General features: G+C 43.4%; 2 long non-coding RNA genes across 2 annotated transcripts; one reads left to right on the top strand and one right to left on the bottom strand.

The window, feature by feature from the left end:
• Positions 1-570: 570 nt before the first annotated feature.
• LOC137524852 (uncharacterized) lies at positions 571-10,902 on the bottom strand. Its single transcript, XR_011022793.1, has 4 exons — positions 10,821-10,902; positions 8,863-8,888; positions 4,813-5,117; positions 571-717 (listed from the first exon to the last, which is right to left on the bottom strand). It is a non-coding gene; the product is annotated as an uncharacterized lncRNA (long non-coding RNA).
• On the top strand, positions 8,545-21,225 carry LOC137524854 (uncharacterized). The gene is made up of 3 exons (XR_011022795.1): positions 8,545-8,706; positions 12,866-12,986; positions 21,048-21,225. It is a non-coding gene; the product is annotated as an uncharacterized lncRNA (long non-coding RNA).
• The last annotated feature ends 1,090 nt before the right edge of the window (positions 21,226-22,315 follow it).

Here is a 22,315-nt window from a genome sequence, read left to right as displayed (position 1 = left end):
CCTCCTTGCTCTTACTTATACAAGATCTTGCTCGTGCTTCACCACTCTTCTGGAATCTTCTGCCACAATACATCCATCACTCTCCAACCTTTGATATCTTTAAATGTGCCCTCAAAACTAAATTTTTCCGTCAAGCATACAACCTACCTTAGGCTAGTTCACCTATTGACCTCCGGCCAAGTTGTACTTCCTACTAGAAAACCTAAAACCCAGTGCCTCTAGGTATTAATACTGTATACTACCCAACCTCTTGTCCCCCCCCCCCCCCCTCCATTCCTTTAGAATGTAAGCTTGCAAGGGCAGGGCTCTCTCACCCTTTTGTGTCTTGGATTTTGTTACACATTTATTTATATTAATGTTGACACTGTTATTGCCAATTCTGTACTTTGTACTGATTCTGTATTTTATGCTGTATTTTGTATATTGGTGTATAACTTTGTTTGTAATATTTTGTACCCCATGTTTGTTTCTTACCTTGTACAGCGCCACGGAATATGTTGGCGCGTTATACATCAAAAAAAATAACTCAATTATAATATGCTAGTGCATGAAAAAAAGAACTATTCACACTTTGTACATTTGTAATTGTATATTTTATTGCTGTTGTTACGCAGGACAGTTTAAACCTCAGTCACGTCATTTTAACATCAGTATTAGTAGAAACAAGTGAGGTTGTAGCATCAAATGACCAGTGTGCCTCGTAAACTCATCTTCACTCTGCAATGGAAGCGAGAAAAACAAATTAGCGGATATTACAAACACATTTATCTGAAAAACAAAATCAAATTTTCTATCCATGGGTCACAAACTTTGCTACATTGGCTACATTTTCCTTTCCTTCAAACACTTGGGAGCAGAGTTTGAATATGCTAATTATTATGCTAATTATTATTTGGCCAGAAAGTTAACTACTTAGTTCAGACAGCCAGTGATATAATCTTCTTCTAACCAGCTTTACCGGATCAGACTTGGCAGTAGGGATGCTCATTCGGATTCCGCGGAAATGCAATTTCCGAAATTCCGATCGGAAATTGCATTTCCGCATCGGAATGCGGAAACCAGTAATGCAAGTGTGGTAGGCGGATATCCGTCGGAAATCGCAGAAAAAATCTCCACCGACTTTAACATCGATTTTCTGAAAAACTATAAGGTCTTTTTGAAAACTTTTTTTTGCATCATGTTCACAAGATTCAGTTTAATAAACCCTGTGTTTCTAGGACTTATGGGGGCTTTGCTATTATCCACTAAAGTCGGCAAATTTTTACTGTAATGTAAAATGCAGAAAATCTGCATCTGCCGTATTTTCTGCATTTTACATTACAGTAAAAATCCACCGACTTTAGCGCTTAATAGCAAAGCCCCTGTAAGTCCTAGGAACACCAACTTTTTGGGGTTTATTAAACAGAATCTTGTGAACAAGATGCAAAAAAAAGTTTTCAAAAAGACCTTATAGTTTTTGAGAAAATCGATGTTAAATTCGGCAGAAATTTCCGCAATTTCCGGCGGAAATTCCGCATTGGAATGCGGAGATTGGTAGCAGAAAGCGGAATTGGTAATTGGCAATGGCGGAATGCGGATTTACCGCGGAATCTGAAATTGCCATTTCCGACCATCCCTACTTGGCAGGCTCTACGCTCAGCTGTTGTTACCAGTGACATTCTCCTAATCAGCTAAATAACTTCTCAGAGGCAGAGTTTGGAGCTAGCAAATCACTAAAGCTGGCCATACACTGGCCCGATTTGCCGCCGTTTTGACAGCAGATTCGATCACTGGGATTGAATCTGCTGCCAATCGTTCGCGCTAAACGCACCCGCCAATCCGATTTTCTCCCATCGATCGCGCCGTGGGGAAATTACCGTCGATCGCCCACGGGTAGGGAGAGTCGCTAGCGGCGGCCAATCCGATACAGTTATACATTACCTGTGCTGGCTCCTGGACATCTTCTCCGCGCTGCACCGCTCTGTTCCTGCTTCCATCCCAGCGTACATTAACTTCCTGTGTCACTCTAGTGACTAGGAAGTTCAGATAGAGGGCGCTCTATTTGAACTTCCTGGTCACGGAGTGACACAGTGTACGCTGGGATGCAGTGCAGGATGCTGGGATGCGTGCAGCGCGGAGAAGATGCCCGGGACCAGGCTTCAGGTAATGTATACGGGGGGGGGGGGCAGGCGGCAGGAGCAGCTCAACAGATTGTGATCGGTTTCAGGCTGAAATCGATTCACAATCTGTTTGCAGTAATGGCAGCCATACGATCCCTCTCTGATCAGATTCGATCAGATAGGGATCTGTCAGTTGGTCGATCTAATGGCAAATCGACCAGTGTATGGCTACCTTAAGTAATTAACAGAGTTGAAAGGGAGCTGGATCAGATATTACCAACTTTAATTTGCTAATATTTATTTTTGCCTCCTGAATGTGGCTAGCTAGATAGCTAGGAGAATGTGTGGATCATTATCAGGCGTACATTTTAAAAGGGTGCCTGGAAAAAAGGGCCTGATATGGATGAAAAAACGCCAAATTTGGCTACAAAAGGCGCCTGGTGTAGTTGAGATGCCAAATTTGGCTACAAAATGCGCCATATGTAGACGAGATGCCAAATTCTGCTACAAAAGCCTCCTGGTGTATGTGAAAAGTTAGTTTTAGTTTATAAAAAAAAAAAAGATGCTGTTATAGTCGAAATTTGTTCGGCTATAAAAGGGCACTGGATATAGCCGAGAAAAGTGATATAGATGAGAAAAGTGATTACTATGACCTAACTTCTCCCTACTCTCACAAAGAACCCCCCTGGTGGTGCCTAAGCCTAAGACCCCCTCCCGGTTGTGCCTAACCCTAAGACCCTTCCTGGTGCTGCCTAACCTTAAGACCCCCCTGGTGGTGCCTAACCCTAAGACCCAACCCCCAGTGGTGCCTAACCTTGAGACGCCCTAGTGATTACTATGACCTATCTTCTCCCAACTCTCACATAGAACCCTACCCTGGTGATGCCTAACCATAAGACCACCCTGGTGGTACCTAACCCTAAGACCCCCTCCCCCAGTGGTGCCTAACCCAAAGACCTCCCTGGTGCTATATAAACCTAAGACCCCCCTGGTGGTGCCTAACCCTCAGACCCCCTAGTGGTGCCTATCCTTAAGAACCCCCAAGTGGTGCCTAACCCTAAGACCCACCCCCTGGTTGTGCCTAACCATAAGACCCCTCCCCCTTGTGATTACTATGACCTAACTTCTACCAACTCTCACACAGAAGAACCCTCCCCTGGTGGTGCCTAACCCTAAGACCCCTCGCTGGTAGTGCCTAACCCTGAGACCCACCCCCTGGTGGTGTCTAACCATAAGACCCCTGGTGATTACTATGGCCTAACTTCTCCCTACTCTAAACACAGAACCCTCCCCTGGTGGTGGCTAATCCTAAGAGCCCCCTAGTGGTACCTAACCCTAGGACCCCATGGTGGTGCCCAATCTTTGCCGCATTTCATGTCAAGCATATATGTTATTATGAACTGAGCAGCCGCGGCGAGACTGGCAGCCATCTTTATTGGGGAAAAGCCAGACGACCTGGGGGATAGGGTCGGGACCCAAATGGAGGGTGTAAATTAAAAAACATGGCGGAATGAAATGGAGGGCGCGGATGGCGTCCCCTGAGGCTACAGCATCTAGCCAGGTATTTAACTTTTTTTTTAACATTCTCGCTCGGAAGTCTTTTAAGTCGGAATATAAGCAGGTCTCTTTATTCACTGCTGTTCACTGTAGAACACCATCATTTGTTTTTAAAAGGTTTTACACTCTTTTTAATGGAAAAGTGGTGCTAAATTTGAATAGGGCTAATACATTATTTGAAAAAAATTGTGGATATAGTAGTCTGGTAAAACAGTTCTGGTGAATATATGCAAAAACCATAAAAATCAGAATGCTATATTTGTGCCTGTAATTTTCATACAACCATTTTGGCTTACTTGCTGTTTCTTTGTTTTAGTTTTCTTCCCTTTTGCTTTTAAAACTACATTATTTTTAAACTAAAATGACAATATGTTTGATTGTCAAGACAATTCCATATACTTAATTAAAGACAAGGTATGAAATCTTTTTTACTTTTTGATTTTTGCTTAAAGAGACTTCGTAACAAAAAATGCATCCGGTTTTTTATCATCCTACAAGTTCCAAAAGCTATTCTAATGTGTTCTGGCTTACTGCAGCACGTTCTACTATCACCATCTCTGTAATAATTCAACTTATCTTTCTCTTGTCAGACTTGTCAGCCTGTGTCTGGAAGGCTGCCAAGTTCTTCAGTGTTGTGGTTCTGTGATGTATCTCCCCCTCCAGGCCCCTCTATGCACACTGCCTGTTTGTTATTTAGATTAGTGCAGCTTCTCTCTGCTCTATTCTCTTTTACAAGCTGGATAAATCATTCTCTGAGCTGGCTGGGCTTTCACATACTGAGGAATTACATACAGGCAGAGCTGTCTGCACTCTGCAGGAAGAAACAGCCGGACACTTCAGTGGAAGATAGCTGCAGGGGGAAAGAAACACACAAATGATCTCTTGAGATTAAAAAGGAAGGCTGTATACAGCCTGCTTGTGTATGAATGTATTTTCTATATGTGGACATACTGTACATCAACCTACTTCCTGTTTTGGTGGCCATTTTGTTTGTTTATAAACAAACTTTTTAAAACTGTTTTTAACCACTTTTAATGTGGCAGGGAGCGGCGAAATTGTGACAGAGGGTAATAGGAGATGTCCCCTAACGCACTGGTATGTTTACTTTTGTGCGATTTTAACAATACAGATTCTCTTTAAAAACATGTCAACTTACTTTCACTTTTCCATATACATATCAAGACCAGCAACGTCTGTAGATGGGTCGGTAACAATAGCCATTAGCCCAGCGGTTTCCTCCATAGCCACCATAGCTTCCATAGCTACTTTGGCCTCCATAGCTGCCATAGCCCTTGCCGCCACCATAGCCTCCATAGTTACCATAGCCTCCATTGTTACTACAGCATACATAGTTAACATTACGACTGTACCCTCCATAGTTACTGCAGCTACCTGAGCCACCACAACCACCAGAGCCAGTAGACCCAAGGGTTAAGAGGCTACCAACCAGAGCACCAGTACCTAAGACATAAGAAAGCATACATTTCATAACAGTTAATAAACAGTTAATAAAATCAATGCACTTTTTGTAATATTGAAAACCATCTAATTATATTGCTAGCATGCTGATAGAAGATTAATGTCATTCGCACCATATTATTTTTCAACCAGAGCTGGACCATCCCAAATGCTGTTCACAAAGGGTGCTGTCTTTCACCTTCAAGATAAACATGATCTATTTTCTATAGTATTGCCATGTGTTTTGTTTGCTATATAGCATGTATAATTCAGTTTGCTTCAACATGAAAGTATGCATAGCTCACAAATGTCCATTTTTTGGTAGAATTGAGTACAGTGGGACACTGCTGGGAGATAAAGTACAGAAAATCCCCCTTTTTACCAGCACTCTAATTATAAATGTCTCATACATACAAGCAAACATGTCCTCAAATATAAAAGGCCCTGTACTGTTTTAGTATTATCTAGATTTATTAGTACATGTCGCAGTATTGTATAGACCAGGGATGGCTAACCTTGGCACTCCAGCTGTGACAGAACTACAAATCCCATCATGACTCTGCCTCCCCCAGTTATGCTTAGAGCTGTCAGAATATTGCAATGCCTCATGGGACTTGTAGTTCCACTATAGCTGGAGTGCCAAGGTTAGCCAACACTGGTATAGACTGTTATACATTGTTTAAGGCACATTGAGGACAGTTTTACACCTGGCAAGAGCATTGCGGTGTGATGCTCTGCCCCCTCGCATCGCACCACCAAAAAAGTTTCATATGACCCTTTCGGCAGAGGGGTCCATCTGAAAAAGGCGCAGGGAGAAAAATGGCGCACCGCTCTGCCGATAAATGTAGCATAAAACGCTATTTACCGTTTTAATGTAAATGCAATAAAATGGTAAATTTCGTTTTATGCTACATTGATTGCGGAGCGGTGCGCCATGATAAACATGCAGGGGGCTGCTAGTGTAGGCAGCGGGGGCTGTGGGAGAGATGCAGCGGGACACTAGCGGGCATAGGCAGCGGGGGCTGGGGAGAGAGGCTGCGGGACACTAGCGGGCATAGGCAGCGGGGGCTGGGGAGAGAGGCTGCGGGACACTAGCGGGCATAGGCAGCGGGGGCTGGGGAGAGAGGCTGCGGGACACTAGCGGGCATAGACAGCGGGGGCTGGGGGAGAGAGGCTGCGGGACACTAGTGGGCATAGGCAGCGGATGTATGCATACATTACCTTGTCCTGGGCCGGCGATCGCTCCTTCCCTCCGCTCCTTCTATTAGTTTGCTGTAATCCTGCAGCCGGCCAATCACCATGTGGAGACTGAAGCCACATGGTGATTGGCCGGCTGCAGGACTACAGTAAACGAATAGAAGAAGTGAAGGAGCGGAGGGAAGGAGCGATCGGCGGCCCAGGACAAAGTAACGTATGCTTCTGCACATCCTCCCCCGACGCCTATGCCCTCCAGTGTCCCGCTGCCTCTCTCCTCCCCTGACCCCGCTGCATTTTCAAACACTTATACCGCTATTTAGCGTTATAAGTGTAAGGCACACTGCCTGCGCCATTTTTTAACACTTATAACGCTAAATAGCGTTATATAATGTAAGTCTATGGGGCGCCCTTCTTATTCCCCTGGCGCTGTGCGCCATTTTTAACTGACACGTCGGCAGAGTGTGCATAAATGGTCACATGTATAGCTCCCCCCCCCCCCTGCCTGCATGTCAACATACCTATTATGGAGAGGTAAGGCTCTGGATCCTATAGAGCCTTCTCAGTCTGAGGGCTTCCGAAGACTGCAAATTTAAATGGTGGACAGTACTGGAACCAAGACACTGAGAAAGGACAGGGAAGACTCTATAGGATCCAGAGCTGTCGCTCTCCATATGTGACTTTTTTCAGTACAGAGTTGCTTTAACCTTTTCCGGATCACTGTAGTTGAAATCTATGTCCTGCTGATGGCTGTGTGGCTCTGTCAGGACGTAGATTCCAACTAATCAACACCGCGCACTGACGCCGTCCTTGCCATTTTTACCGCTCTTCCATCACTGCCCCTGCTCACTCTGCTGTCACAGTGACAGCAGAGTTTCTGCATCTTGGTCACTGGTGGTCATTGGTTCTTGGCCCTGCGATTACTATGAGCCAATCACAGTAATCACAGGGCACAATAGGGAAAGGATGGCTTTAATCCTTAAAGGGACTCTGACCTCAAAATAAATACGAATAGGCCCTGTCCAGAAATGGCTGCCCGGCGGCTGTCCGGCTTGACAGATTAAACCGCGCATACGCCATACTGTCAAGCCAGCCGCCGTGATGGTGGCTGGCGTGTGACGAAAGCAGTGACGTATAAGGAAGAAGGAGCCCGACACTCGGGCCCAGTGTCGCCGGGCAGCGGCTGGGCAGCCATTTCTGGACAGGGCCTAGGAGAAGAGCCAGGACGCCGCCGTGGGACGTCCTAACCTACACTGGGCTGCAGAAAGCCCCAGGTGAGTACTAAATTCGTATTTATTTTGAGCTCGGAGTCCCTTTAAGGTGCCAGACTCATCCAGTCCCAAAAGGGTTAAAGAAATCATTGCTACATTGCTAATTCTTTTGTAGATTGACACAATTACAAATTCACATACAAAATTGTGTGACAAAAACACAATCATACCAAAGAAAACATTGGTTGTGATATCACACAGTTGTGTAATAGACTGGCGTTTCACCAACACAGAAACTGGGCAGCAGTTACATGGAGGAGGTAGTAACAACTAACAGAGCTACTGAGGTGGTCAAATCCAATTGTCCTTGCGCTGGCAGGTTCTTAAATTAGGCGATGGGAGCATTGCCTAATCCAATTAAATTGAACACTTCCCCAGGTGATAAAGAACTCGCTTGGGCAATATTATTGCCCAGCGAGTTCTTTACACGCTATCCTATTATTCATTTCATGCTTTCATGCAGACATGAGCATTAGCTTAGACCTGCAAAGAGCAGGTCTAAACCAGCTAATGCACGTTGTCTCTGCTGCCTCTGGGGGTCTCTTTTAACAAGGAGACCCCCAGAGCTCCCTGTTGGGCTGTCTGCACATTGCCTCCCTCACTGCAGCTGTGCCAGGTCCCCCTGTCAAATTACCTACCGCCGCTAGACATCCACCGCCTCCAGAGCAGGGATTACCAAGGATTGACACAAGATGAGTGCTTTTCCTTGGTAATATAATCCCATAGAGCTGACTTTATTCCTTATGTGTACACTAGAATACAGCAGGAATGCTGGCTCTACATTGTTTCCTCTGTTTGTTCAGTAGAAGAGACCTCAGTGATTGAGTCAGCCATAGCAGCAGGGATGGAGCTTGGTCAACCATAGCAGCAGGGTTGGAGCTTGGTCAACCATAGCAGCAGGGGGTGGAGCTTGGTCAACCATAGCAGCAGGGTTGGAGTTTGGTCAACCATAGCAGCAGGGGGTGGAGCTTGGTCAGCCATAGCAGCAGGGTTGGAGCTTGGTCAACCATAGCAGCAGGGTTCGAGCTTGGTCAACCATAGCAGCAGGGTTGGAGCTTAGTCAACCATAGCTGCAGGGGGTGGAGCTTGGTCAGCTATAGCAGCAGGGGTGGAGCATGGGATTACAGGTGGGATATGAAGGAGGGAAAATGAGGGGTAGCCTAGTATGGCGCTACACTAAGCCTTATAGAAGAGTTGGGCAGTTAAATAACATGCAACTTGATAAGCCAGACATACAGGTGTCAATCCAAAAATATAAGAAATGATGTAGTAAAATTACTGACCAAATAATAAAGCCATGATGACAAATCTGAAAAAGACAAACAAACATGCATCCAATTAATGTACATTTATGGGAAGATACAAAACCCGTATGTCAAATCACTATCTGTGGCATCAGTCACTATCTGCAAAAGACAAGCCTGATGATTATACTATGAAACATTTGCCACACTCAATTACAAAATAGCTGAGAACTCAAAAATACCATTTTTACTCATCAGTATTGATTTCTGGACCATGCTGTTCTCTATGAGCCATTTTATGCTTACTATAGAGCAGTATAACACCTTTTTTAGAGTGTCTTCACACTTTGCACATTGCTGTGTGGTGCGTTGCTGGATATGAACACACTGCCCATACAATTGTATGAACATCTTCATATCTCTGCGTTGTAACAAATCACATTATCAAAATGGACTTTCCACGGTGCATTTCTGGAAAACGCATGTGATAAGGAACACCCTAACAATTCTCATGCTATGAAAAATAGTGTGCAAGTTACAACTGTTAGAGGTTTAACAACATTATTACCTATACTGCAGTATTGTAAAGCAACCACAAGATGTCACTGTCTATAAAATGATGGAATGATCTCTATGGTATTGTGATTTCCTGTATTTACTCCGTTTTCCTCTCTGTTCTAAGTAAGCTGCATTTCCTGATGGTGGTGTATGTTTTATCTCAGCATGCTTTTTTCCAGTAAAGAGTTCTAACTTGTTATACTGGGTGTCTGTCTGCATGTACAGACCACTCTGCTCCATTAACGACGTTGATGTTGTGGTGCGGTGTTACATTATGCACATTGCACTTGATTCACTTAACCGTGATAACTCATATGACAGGCACGCTAGCGTTTTCCCGTGTGTTTTCGCACGCAATGGCGAATTTTGTAATGCAAATATCTGCGATTGTGCGTGAAAATTTGTGATTGCGTGTGGAAATTCGTGATTGCGCTTGAAAACACGCATAAAAATGCTAGCGCGGCCGTTATCATGGTTTAGTGAATCAAGCCCATAGTGTGAAGTTAGCCAACATTTGGCAGTAAAATCAGCAAATATCCTACTTTTGTTGGTGATATTTACCATTTTCTTACAACATTAATGTTCGGTGTTAATACTACTATACAAAGAGATGGTCAGCGAGATGTAAATGATTCTGGCTTACACATTGAATGCAGTTGGAATTAGACCAATCTAGATCATTAGGAAAAGAATGTGACTGGCCCAATATCAAGCTGCATACAAACTGCATTAAAAGACCACGATCGCCAAAAACATTTACCATACATGTGAACACATAAAAATATGAAGTACATTTCTTCCTGAGTAAAATGAGCCATAAATTACTTATCTCCTATGTTGCTGTCACTTACAGTAGGTAGTAAAAATCCGGCAGAACCAACAGGTTTTGCACTAGCCTATCTCCTCATGGGGGATTTCAGTGTTTTCTTTATGTTCTAAAGCACTTAGAGCACAGAGCAGAGAGGCTGACCAGCATCTTTGTATAGATCCTTTTCAGGGAGTGTCTTTCTAAAGAAAAAAGGCCATGCTGAGAATACCCCATGAAGAGATGGACTAGTCCAAAACCTGTCAGATTTCCACTAACTACTATAGCAACAGCAACATAGGAAAAAAATCCTTTATGGCTCATTTTACTATGGAAGAAATGTACTTCTTTTTGTATGCATACACATGTATTTTAAATTTAGCAATTTTTCACGATAGTGGTCCTTTAATGTTGCTTGCAAAATGGAACTAGTAGCATCTTTTTACCATCTCTAATCATAGCATTAGCAAAAACACAGCAAAACAGCTTAGAGAATAAATGTGCATCAAACAGAAAGCATCATTCTACCAGCATCATTTGTACACTCATATAACTAACCAAACATTTGCCATAGGCTGCAACTGCATGTTGAACAAAGAACTTAGCCTTTATTTAATGGATAAAGTTTACTCACCAGAGATGGGATCCTTATAGTAGATTCACAATGAATATTATATTTTCAGAGATGCAGACTGTTTTATAGCAATATTCAGAAAGGGAGGAGATAAAAGATTGTTGACTAGGCAGAACATATATTACAGCAGGTGTTACTCATATCCCATATTCATATTTAAATTTTTGCCATTTTAGTCCACTATCTTTTTTAGCTATCTGCCTAAGTTAAGCCCCAGTTTAAATTATGTGACATTCCTGTATCCTGATACAGCTGCTGAGCCACATGTGACATTGCTATAGTATGATCACCTGATGGTTAAACATAACCATTAAGGCTAGTAAATCAGAACTCCAGACAAAATGTAAGACGAGCATGCTGTACCAATGTACTCACATAGTTGCATAATTAAAGGAAAAATATCAAAGCAAGTGTTCTAAAATGACAATGTACAAATCATGTCCATGTAGCTGTGTAAACATTTTCCTACTTTTCATGTTAAATATCAGAGGCAAAAGCTTTAATTCATTGTGTGTAGGATTTAGCTCTATTGGGACAAATCATTCTCAAAAGGGGTGTCTGCGTCAATGCGCAGCCAGTGTTGTTTTTTGCATATCAACCACAGAGTATTTTTCTCTGAAAGCAAAAAAAAGTATGAAAAGCTGTGGTGTCACAGACAATTACAAATGTTTATAACAAGTTACATTTCCACTGCTCTCTTTAGACACTTCAGTCGGAGACACAGGGCATGGGACTTTCTCTCACACACACACAGGGAGATAAAGCAGAAAATCGAGAGCCCAAATTAGTGTAGTATGTATTGGATCAGGAAGGAAAAATGAAATGCAAGTATTATACTTACAAACATGGCTTACCACCTAGGCAACCACTGTATACGCAGGTAGGGAGATTAGGCCTGTCCCTACTCAGGACTAAGATGTCGCTCTCTGTAGATAGGAGAAAAGAGGGTGTACCACCCTTCCACCCGGGGTGGAGAACTTGATATAAAGATGTACAGAGGCGCCAAAAGAGTAAAATATACTAAAAAGTTTAAAATATTCAGGTGGCGGTGGTGAACCTGCCACACCAAAACAGACACGATGCTGTCGCTTGAGGTTTAAACAATTTATTCACATCCTCCTATAAAAAACTGCAACGCATTTCACGGGCACAATCCCGCTTCATCAGGCAATCAACAAACGGAGTATCACACAACTTTGGGTCCAATAGCAGCTTGCACAGAGGAGTATGTGAATCAATCGTGTCTGTTTTGGTGTGGCAGGTCCACCACCACCACCTGAATATTTTAAACTTTTTAGTATATTTTACCCCTCTGGCGCCTCTGTACTTCTTTATCTCACACACACAGGGTTAACAGATCCACTGTGAGAGAATTCCCCATCCCCTCATAGCCCCCTCACTCTGCCCTCAGATTAGAACAGACTTGCCATCAGTTCAGAGTGAAAGGAATTTGCTGCAGTAAACAAAATAGATAAGCAAATGAAATGTATACATTATTATTTATCAGCACTTAAGGAACTCTCTCAATCTCAGGTTAAAAAACATGTTAATCGATATTGTCCCTCTAATGATATTCTGGTATGTGCATGTAAAATGCTTCTAATTGACAACTAAACTGTAGGGGTTGCTTGACAACTAGAGCATAAATAAGAGCAAGAATGTTGCCTGTAGCACAATGATAATCCATTATTGACCAAATATCATTTAATGACCATAAATAAATTATTCATATTGCATCACCCTTCACTGCTTTACCTTAAAAGATTATATACAGTATACACATTCTCGCTCACCATCAAAACACATTATTGCACATGATTTTCCATTTTAAAAAAATGAAAACAATTTATAGCACTGGTTCTTTTAATCTGCAGGTACAATTCTTGCTCTTATTTATGCTCTAGTTGTCAAGCAACCCCTACACTTTAGTAGTCATATAGGGGTGTTTTACAGGCACATACCAGAATAACATTTAGGCTATGCATGTGATGTTTACCGTCAATTTGTAGCTTGATACAATTTTTTTGTATGTTTAATATTTTTAGGTACTCCTTTTTGTACTTTGCCTGAAGAAGCAGGTGATAGACCCGGGAAATGCGTTGCAGATTTTATTGGAGTAACAAATAAACATTGTATTTCCTTTATGATAACATTATCTGTGGGGAGGTAAGTCCACTAATACCCCCTTATTTTTAAGCTGTTTTTGAATATGTTATTCTGTACTGGCTCCTCGGTACATCCCACATAATTGAATGTCCACCCGGGCAATGGGTGAGCCTCACCCTTTTATCCTATTTCTATAGAGAGTGACTTCTTAGCCTGAGTGAGGACAGGAAAAATTCCCCACGTGCCTATACAGTTGTTGCTTTTGGTGGCAACCCATCTTTGTGAGTACAGTTTAAATACTTACCTCAATACTTCATAATCACAGTAACACACTGTTTGGGGCTCTTGATTTGTTCCCGTTTAGCTATGCAAAGAAACTTGTGAGTAACTTACATTTTAGGACTTGAACGTGAAATGGCAGCATCCAGCCAGTCAAGTCCCATAGAAGCTTTTTCTGTAGTGGCAACAAGCAAAAGCTCAGCAGCGGCGAGCAGGTGCAGAGGTCCTCCCTCCACTCTCTGTGTTTCCCTCACCTCAGTTCTCTTCAGGGTCTGCACTCTGTATCCTCTGTTGGCTGACTGACGCTCTGGAGAAGGCTGTGGCAGCTAGCGAAAGGTCAGAGGTGGCGAGCAGGTGCAAATGTTCTACCCTCTGTGTTTTCCTCACCTCTGTTACCCTTCCAGATCTCCGCTCTACACCCTCTGTTGGATGGCTGGCTGCCGCATTGGAGAAGGCTTTGGGACTTGGCCGGCTGGCTCCTGCCATTTTGCTTCCTGACAGGCGTCCAAAAGTTTAAGTTAAATACAAGCTTCTTCACTTATTGGTTGCATTACATCCCAAAATGGTCAACAAATGAGAATGAGTAGTGTGCACAGATATTTTACTGGGGAATGTCTATAGCCTTAATCATAAGCTAACGAAATAGAAAAACAATAATCACTGCAATTACTCTGATTTTACTGTATGTTGGGAATTGTTCTCTAGATTAGTTGCTTAAGTTCTACCCGGTATAATGCTGCTGACATTTTCTTCTACCCCTAAAGGGCATCAGGCATACATGCTAACGTTGGTAGTAACAATATTGTTACCTAAACTGTAGTATAGTAAAGCAACCACAAGATGTCACTGTATATGCAAAGTGCTGCAATGATATCTATGGTATTGTGATTTCCCGTGTTCATCCTGTGTTCCTCTCTGTTCTAAGCAAGATGCATTCCCTGATGGTTGTGTGTGATTTATCTCAGCATTCTTTTTTTTTTTTAGTAAAGAGTTCTAACTTGTTATACTGGGTGTCTGTCTGCATGTACAGACCACTCTGCTCCACCAGCTGGAATAAGCCCGGCAGGAGATGGCAGCACTGGGGATTGTGAAGGTTGGGAGACAATAGTATAAGCAGGTGTTGCTGATGGAAACTGAGAAGTTAAAGATAGAGGCCATGCTAGAGTGACCCAGTTGAATAACATGAACTATTAATTATGGAAGTTTAAAATGGAAATGCTGCTATCTAGAGATGACCTGTGGCATGTAATTATCACAGATAGACCAGATAAAAACCATTAGGAATTGAATAAGAAAAACAGGCAAGCCAGGGCAACCACAACCCTTTTAGTGCAAGGTGATCGGCTTATTCACATAAGGAATCAGGACACAGCTAGAGGCATGTGGGATGCATTGAAAAAGCTGCATGAAAGATCCAGTTTAATCAGCAAGTTATTCCTATTAACCACTTGAGGACCACAGTGGTAACCCCCCCCCCCCCCCCCCCCTAAAGACCAGGCACATTTTAACTAAAATGGCCACTGCAGCTTTAAGGCCAAGCTGCAGGACCGCACAACACAGCACACGAGCGACTCCCCCCCCCCTCCCCCCCCCCCCCCACCAACAGAGCTCTCTGTTGGTGGAGTCTGATCGCCCCTCTCTCCACACACCGCTAGACTATGGGTGTGTTTGCGTCAGGCGTACAGTACGCCTGATGCAGTGATTTTATATGAAGAAAATAAATGCCTTATATCTACAAACGGGTATGCTTCACTGATGTGCTGGGGTGAGGCATAAACATAGAGCGAGAGATCCACCTGAAAAACGAGGTGGCTGGAATCTGGTGAGCCTCTCTGATTACGGGTGGTGGTGACACGAGTGGATGCACTGGTTGCTCACACTGCACGGGTTTCTGAAAGTGTGGACTTGTAAAAGCAGTATTACGCTATGTATAGTGTGCTTGTTTCTTTATAGGATTATCTTTGGAACGGGAGCGCAGTGGACTTATTCTGTTTGATATTTCACCATTGGACAACCCCACAGCGAACCCTTTGGACTTATTATTGAGTAATTGAAGTGTTTAGACTATAAGAGTGGCGCTGCTGATTGATATACATACATATTTATTTATTTATTGTATTTATAAAGCGCCAACATATTACGCAGTGCTGACATAGTTGAGATGAAAGCAAATCTTTGCACACCTGGACATACTAATTGCATTCATGTGTGGAACAGACGTCTAGGATACAGACACCCTGGCAGCATACAGGAACTAAATAGACGAAACCTGAGAAATGGTGTGATGATTTCATCCGATCATACAACAGAAGAGATCTACACGGAGCAACCAAAAGGATTTGTGGACTCACAAAAGCCAGATCTAGTATGCAAACTTCAAAAAGGAATCTATGGTCTCAAGCTAGCAGCTAGAGCAGGCATGGGCAGACTTGGCCCTCCAGCTGTTACGGAACTACAAGTCCCACAATGCATTGCAGGAGTCTGACAGCCACAGTCAAGACTCATAAAGGCAAATGCATTGTGGGACTTGTAGTTCCGTAACAGCTGGAGGGCCAAGTTTGCCCAAGCCTGAGCTAGAGCATGAAACATGAAAATCAATGATGTGCTCACAAAGGAGAAAGTTCAAGGGAATAAAACAGACCCCTGTCTGGATACAAAGAAGCAGAATGGCAGATGTATATTTGTACTAATATTCCGTATATACTCGTGTATGAGCCGAGTTTTTGGCCCCAAAAAAGTGTCCCAAAAGTGGGGGTTTCGGCCTATACACGAGTCATGCTTTAATCAGTGGTTCCCCCAAAGGTCCTCAGCATGTGCCTCCCCCGCTGGAGCGGTAAATAAGTCTGTATTTGTCCCCGGCGTGCTGGTTATTGCTTAATGTGCAGCGGCATGTGAAAGCGGTACTCGCGGCTGTTTTCCCACACTGTCCCCCACCTAAGTAGTATGCACAGACACTGTACATTGTCCATCTCCGTCCTCACCGCCTGAGTGTCCCCGGCATGAGCTTACATACAGTAATTGGCCAGCAATACTCGCGGCTGTTACCCACAGCTGTGTCCGGCAGTTATCTCGGATGCATAGTTCTGGTATGATGCGGCTATTTTCCCGTAATGTCCGCCTCCAAAGTAGTATGCAACATTACTATATGTCCCCGAGTGTCCCCGGCATTTCCAGAGTCGTGCACAGAGGCGCAATCACTCACTCGTTCTCGCCGCCAGGATACATCTTCAGCTTCTCTGTCCTTCTCATTTCTATGTCGCCCTCTAGTGGCGCCTCACATTGCGAGTGCCACTGAAGGACACGTCATAGAGAAGTGACGACAGAGAAGCTGAAGATGTATCCTGGCGGCGAGAACCGGTGAGTGATTGCGCTGCTCTGCACGACTCTGGAGATGCCGGGGACATATAGTAATGTTGCATACTACTTTTGGAGGGGAACAGTGGGGGAAAACAGCTGCACAGTACCGTAACTATGCATCTGCAAGTACTGTTGGACACACAGCTGCGGGTAACAGCTGCCTGCAAGTATTGCTGGCTAATTACTGTATGTAAGCTCATGCTGGGGACACTCGGGGCTGTGGGGATGGAGACTGACAGCATACAGTGACTATGCCAACTGCTTTGGCGGGGGACAGTGGGGGAAGATGGCTGCAGGCAATGCTGTGGTAAAGTGGCAGGTAGTCACAAGCTGCTGCACGTAAAGCACCAGCACATGCCAGGGATACTGGGGGGGGGGGGGGGGGGGAGAAGTTCTTTAACTATGTATACTGTTTTTTCTATGGGCCCTAATCATTGCACAGAGAGCAATTGTAACATGTGAAATCCCAGAAGGAGCCAATGGTCAAACGTTACCTTTTCAGCTGAAGATGCTGGGGTCAGAGTCTTGGGTTAATGATCAGAGAGCCCTAGGAAGTCCTCAGTAAGTGCATCATTATATTCTCGGCTTATACTCGGGTCAATGTTATTTTCCTGTTTTGGGGGTAAAAGATGGGGGGTCGGCTTATACTCGAGTATATACAGTATGTGGATGAACTGCTAGTATGTTACAAGCAAAAAGGGAATCCCTTCATAGTCTTAGAAATTCTAAGCTTTGAAACAAAAGATCTAGGTAATGTGAAACATTTCCTAGGTATACAGACTGAGAGAGATGAAGATTGGAGATTTCTTCTTGACCAAAGTCATAAGATAGAGGATGTGATTGAAATTTTTGGGATGAAAGATGCTAAACTCTCCTATGGAAACAAATTACCTGAAGGAAGTGAATAATCAAGGTGATTTACTGCCAAACAATTGTCAGTACAGAAAAGCCATGCAAGACATTGCTACAGCAATAGGATTCCTATGTAAAAAAATGTATCTCAACCAGGTCAGATGGACTGGAATGGTGTTAAAAGAGTCATATCATATGCTACTTGAAGGGCATCATGCACTTCAAACTAAGAAGACTACCATTGATTGGGAAGAATGGTCAGTTTGGGTATGTAGATGCAGATTGGGCTGGTGATTCAAAGTATCAAAAGTCTACCAGTGGTTATCTGTTTGTATTCGATGACTGACTAATCAGCTGGACCAGCAGGTAGCAGCCAAGTGTAACACTGTCTTCAACTGAAGCCATATATGTAGCAGCACAAGCAAGTATTTTGGAAGACCTGGATGAAATACAGACAGGTGCTATACCAATGTTTGAGGATAACCAAAGTTGCATTGCACTTGCACACTCGGAATGATTCAATCCGAGAACCAAGCTTATAGATAAGAAGCGTCATTTCTTGAGAGACTTACAAGAACAAGTACAAGCTGAATTGCAGTATTGTCCAACTGAAGACATGATAGCTGATGTTCTTACAAAGTCTTTACCCATGAAAAGACATTGGAACTGATAAAGAAAACTGGGCTCGCAGTTTAAGGCTAATATGTTGAGAAGGGATGTAATAACATTATTACCTAAACTGCAGTACAGTTAAGCAACCACACTGTGTATGCAAAGTGCTGCAATGATCTCTATGGTATTGTGATTTCCTGTGTTCATTCTGTATACACTAGGAGACCTCTCAGAGCTCACTCCAACCTGAATTATAGCAAATACTTTCTGTTTTAAGAAAGCAAACTTTTGTTTTCCATAACGTTTTAGTAAGAGGGCTTTTTTGGTCCTTTGTATCCCCTTACACACTCCTAAAGAGCTTGCTGGGTACTCTGTATTTTTGTTCTAAGTAAGCTGCTTTTCCTAATGGTTGTGTATCATTTATCTTTGCACATTTTCTTCAGTAAAGAGTTCTAACTTGTTGTACTGGATGCCTATCTATGTGTACAGACCGCTCTGCTCCATCAACTAGAATGTGCCCAGCAGGAGATGGCAGTAATAGGGATTGTGAAGGTTGGGAGACAATAGTATTAGCAGGTGTTGTTCATGGAAACTTAGAAGTTAAAGATAGAGGCCATGCTAGAGTAGACAATTCAGTGGAAGGTGGTGTCAGCATATAAGAGGGGGTGATGAGAGATGGTGCACATCATAGTTGCTGCATGTGCTGAAATTAGAGGGGGAAGTGTGGTGGTCAGGGGAGTGACTCCAGAATGTGGCTGGAAATATGGGAGTGGTAAGGGTGGAGCAGTATCAGTCCTTATGGTGAATTGGCATTATGCCAAGTGCTGAAGTGCTCCCCTAGTGCCTTCAATTTTAGGTGCCCCACAAGTGTCCCTCATGTACAGCTCCATAGGACAACCCCATGTGAGGGAGTCATCTCCATGTTTTATCAAGTCTTGGGAGAGCTGCTGTTACTGCTGGAGATGATGGGGGGCAGGGTAGTGAAACATTTGAGAAAGGGGGAGAAGGAGGCCAGTATGGGAAATATATAGGAGAACATAGACCATATTGGAGGTCTGGTGCAGCTACACATGGCATCGTAGATAGAACCATAGGATCCCAAAACACGTTACTACAAAAAGGAATTTGTAAAATGCAAAAAATACTTTTTGTGAAATGCAGCAAAACGATCGCTATCTGAGTTGATGCATTATGATTATGTTCCTGTGCATATTTATGTTTGTTATCACTCTGAATATAGAGAACTTGGCGTGGAGTCTGCAAAGAAAAAACAAACTAAACAACATTCCTCAATCCAAGCAATGGTAATGAGGCTACACGGTGAATAAGTATTTGGCAAAATGCCCCTCCCATAGTGCCTACAATTTTAAGTGGTCCACTAGTCCCAAATTGACAGCCCCATATGACAACCCCTGTTAGATCGCACAAGCTCAGTCTTGTCTGTTAATCTCCATACCCACCCAAAGATAATTGCAATGAGGTTACCTGACGTCGGGCAACATCCTTTAACAAAAAAAAATCATGTTAAACTATGTTGCCTAAGAAAAAAGGTCTTGGGATGCGCTGAAGTATATTAAATAACTGTACCCATATAGGGGAGCCACCTCTTGTCACACAGTCACTAGCAGAAAAAAAGCTTGCAAGGGGTGTCTTCAAACAGTATCACAATTTATTGAAAATATGTATCATGGACAACCACATAAAACATTCCCTTTTCCCCCCTTAAAAAATGCACGGCCGTGTATAAATCAATTCAGCTGACGTCACACACATCCATACACCATGCCCATACAGCACTCACTAAGGGTCATATGATATGGGGGTCCCCCCTAAATCACAAGAGGTCCCAGTCGGGACACTATCCTCAGTTAGCTTGCTAGGCTTAGTGTTATTATATTACATTCTGTGCACCATAAGCGTTGCGTTCCTCTATACAAGGAGTATAGCAATTGTCCCATCAACTACATGGATTTTAAGGAGTTCCACAGAACATTCACTTCTAGCAATTCTTGAACCAGTCAAACAGCATTTGAAAAAGCTTGGAGAGGCCAGGCGAAATATGTCACGTGACACGGGCGTGACAAGCAGCTGACGTATGCATGCTGATCAGCGCTACATGCTGTGCACCGGCCGGCAACTCCGGAGAGAGGCGTCCCTATTCCTCACCTTAGTGCGCGCATGAAACAGAGCAGGACACTGGACGAACACTGATGACAGCAAGCGGGGAAAGTCCCATCTGACCAGCGCTGGTGAGAGCCCGACTGGGCAACTATGTGGACCCGCTTTATGTGATATAGCATGATGAACCTTTTGCTAGTGTGCCAATGATCTAGGGAAGATGCATGGAGCTGAGACATGAAGCATGTCTTTGCTGACTAGCTAAAATACAAGCTTTGGAAACTGTCTCGTGCCTGTGTTAGTGCAACATGAAAATGCAAGCAGCCCTATTTTCTGGCAATACAAAGGTTATGTGCTTGTGTGGAGCTGGGAAGTTAAGTCATATTGTTGCTGTATAGCTGAAATAGTGACTGTGAGATCCTTCCATACTTGCTAATACACGAAAAATCGAAGGAGCCTGTTATATTAAACTGGACTGGTTTAAGAATTGCTAGAAGTGAATGTTCAGTGAAACTCCTGTAAACAATGTTGCCCCCTTAATTCCCATTCGCGCCCATCATGTAGTCACATGACGTCGGGAGCAGGAAGAGGCGTTGCTTAACGACTGTCGTCAAGGGGACGTCGCTGGACCCGTCGGGTGGTGAGTACATAGCTTTAGGCTTAGATGGAGCTATTGAGAAAAAAAATACATAAATAAATAGTGTTATCTCCTGTTTTGGCATTATTATACAGTATATTGCCCTATTCAGCCAGGTGTTTGTCTTTCTCCCCACAGAAGACCCATTTAGAGGGGGAGATGAAGGGAAGCCCTTCCATCAAGAGGACTTCCTGTTCATTAAAAAGAATACCTATGTACCAAATCATTGTGCACTGCCCTATTCAGTGTTTATTTTTTATTCCCAGATGAGACATATTCAGAGGGGCAGAGGCAAGAGGATCCATCTCCCTACTTCATCAAGTCTTTGAATAACTGCTGTTTCTGGTGTGAAGATAATCAGGGAGACTTCTGAGTTCAGGTCATAAGATGTCGGGCCTGGTAGAGATACGTATAGAGCAGGGAGCTACTAAGAGCATTGGACTTCTCCTCTCCTGAGCAAACCAGAACTGAAAATAAACATATGAGATACTGTAATTATTTGTCTGTGTAGTAGGAAGGGTAAATAGCACGTTCCTGCAGTCTACATTTTTATTTTCATGATCTGCAAATGTAATATAAAGTGTAAAAAGCAGACATGACATTGTGAGGAAGAACATGGTTCATTCAGCTCCCGGGGAAGAGATTTAATTACTATTTTCAATCAGAACTGTAGTTTTATCAAGAGTATTTGTGCCCCCAAATAAATGTGTTTTGCTTTCTATTTAATTTTTAGAGCAGCCAAGCTGCCTTTACTGTTCCATTGCCTTATTTGCATAGGTAAAAGCACAGTTTATTTAACTCTTTCAATGCAAAACATAGAAAATCAACACAGGCAACCTTTAAGTAGATTTGGTACTATATGTTCCCATGTTTATCTCATCATGTTACATGTCATTTTAGGTATGTTTTTAAAGCCGTCTTGGAGAGAGTGGCTGAAACCATCAGGACCCCTAAGCTCTGTCCAAGTGACTAATTTGGAGAGAGACCTGCTGAGAACCAAGATCTCAGAATATCAATGGAACCAGAATTGAGTCTCCTGCTGAAAGCTTGCTGCTAGACTGGTTGGGGCTTGCTGTTCACCAGCACTTTTATTTAATCCGCGGTGCTCAGGAGAATATACATTGTAAAGACTTTAAGTTTGCTACCAGGACTGCTGGTTTATCTAGTAATCTGTTTAGGACTATAACTACACTGGGACTTTTGTTTATAGGTAATGCTGGTGCAGCATGGCTGCGCAGTGCGCACCTCCATGAAGAGAAGTGCAGCCCCGATCAGAAATCTGACAAGCTCTTGTTGGATTTATTTCTGGGGTTTGTGAATGGAAAGGCTTGGGAAGCCTCTATGGGATCCAGAAGCTTCTTTCTTCCTAGGTAGGTATCCACTTTTTGACCTGAGGTTCGGCTTTAAAGTGTACCAGTCTACGCAGGAGAAGTGTGTCCTCTACGTATCTCTCCAGCAGCTGCTGGAGAGATATGCAAAGAGCGCACTTCTCTTACATCAGACTGGAGCCAAAGCTGTGGGCAGCGGAGGACAG

Source organism: Hyperolius riggenbachi, chromosome 7, assembly GCF_040937935.1.
Source record: "Hyperolius riggenbachi isolate aHypRig1 chromosome 7, aHypRig1.pri, whole genome shotgun sequence".
NCBI lineage: Eukaryota > Metazoa > Chordata > Amphibia > Anura > Hyperoliidae > Hyperolius > Hyperolius riggenbachi.
Note: the sequence above shows the minus strand (reverse complement) of the source record. Positions and strands in the feature narration are given on the sequence as shown.